Source organism: Propithecus coquereli, unplaced genomic scaffold (assembly GCF_000956105.1).
Source record: "Propithecus coquereli isolate 6110/MARCELLA unplaced genomic scaffold, Pcoq_1.0 Scaffold231, whole genome shotgun sequence".
In the NCBI taxonomy this organism is placed as follows: domain Eukaryota; kingdom Metazoa; phylum Chordata; class Mammalia; order Primates; family Indriidae; genus Propithecus; species Propithecus coquereli.
In genome coordinates this window covers 1,174,329-1,176,056 of record NW_012147853.1, presented here as the reverse complement: position 1 = coordinate 1,176,056, position 1,728 = coordinate 1,174,329, and positions in this window count along the sequence as shown.

The window sequence follows — 1,728 nt, the reverse complement described above, 5'->3', positions numbered from 1 at the left end:
TTGGGGTCTCTCGCTAACCCTTTCCCAGTATTGGGGAGTCTCTCCTGGATCCCAGCAGATGCCAGATGAGCAGGCTGCCTCGCTTCCCACTCTTTCCTTGCTTTTTGATGTTTCATGTTACTTTTCTGTTGAATTCCAGTGGATGATCTATTTGAAGTGTGATTATCTGCTTACCATTTTGGTGCTTCTTCGTGGAGGAGGCAAATACCAGCTGCCTCTATCTAGTCAGCCACTTTAATGAGTCTCCTGTCCCTACCTTCAGAGAGCCTTGTATTTGCTTTATGAATAATGTGCAGTATTGTTTGCTATGCTTAGTAAGAGGAATAGGGTATAAAATGTGTTTTTAACCTTTCTAGAGTGCTTTATAGCCTAACTTTTAAACATATTAGCTCTGAAATAAATAATTACAGGTTCAAAGTTTTCGAAGTTCTGTCACAGAAAATTTTGGCCATTAGTCAAGCCCTTATTCTATTTTTTCCTAAGATCTTTACTTTTACAATAGAGATAATTGTATTATCTATTTCACTGAGCTGTTATGAAGATATCTGAAATATGCATGGCATATATTTAACATTCAGTACCATTTAGCTACTTTAAAAACAATTCTTTATTTTCTGTATATCCAGATTTTTTAAAATTGAAAAATGTTAATCATGGTAAAAAAAAAAAAAAGAAAGAACTGTTGATAGAGCATATTTAATTCTGAACATTTCCTAGGTCCAGAATTAAGTTTTTATGAAGCCCCTGTACATAACCAGCTTTCATTATCTCAGCTACTTCTAGTTAGCATGTGCACTATGGCTGTCATAATCATGTTGCTGTTATTGCTACCTGGATTAGTAATGTCCTCTCATCAGTATTTATGGTAGAAATTATAAATTGTGTTACTATATAGCTCTGAAACATTCTTTCTTCCTACCTTTGTTTAAATTGTCATTTATTCTCCATAAACTGATCATACAGCTATTATGGCAGCATACAACTTTATCCCATTTCTTACGTAAGCAAATAGTTACTTTCAGTGAAGGGACAATCTCTATGTATAAACATATGTGAAAGTATGCTTGTGTCTTTCTCAAAAAAAAAAAAAAATAACCCCACAAAACTCATATTTCTTTTCACTGAAACAATAGTTTATTCTGAAAAGTATCTTTAGGCTAGAATTAAAATTTTCAGCTTTTGAATATTGACATTTGATCTGTTATACTGTAATGACACAAACATGGATTCTTGGAGTTGCCAATTTTAAAAGCTTAATGGTTGAGAAAACCAGGTATAACTTGATTGTTGAAAAATCAGGAACATAGTATTGCTATTTTCACCATTTTATGTTTCCTGCCTTTGCTTGGTATATTAACAAGCCTCAAATACTTGACTCTTCAACAAATCCTTCCCAATTTGATTTAAATAAATTGCTTTAGTTCAAAAGAGGCTTCTATTCTTAAAAATGGTATTCAATATGCTAGTTTTCTTTCATTCTGCATCTTAGAGATAATTTGTTCAGCAGGCAATTATCTATTTGGCTTTCAGACCAGTAGGAGGCATCATTATGTTGCCCTGAATGAGACCTCAGCTGTGTGCCAGAAAGTATTGTACCTTAACATTACCAACATGAAGCTACAGTGATTGGCTTAAATTTCCTCTCTGGAGCTCAATACAAGAAGTTTAATAGGGGACACAACAAGTATTCTGTATTCAAAATCCCAGAGGGTCTGGTTGACTATAGTT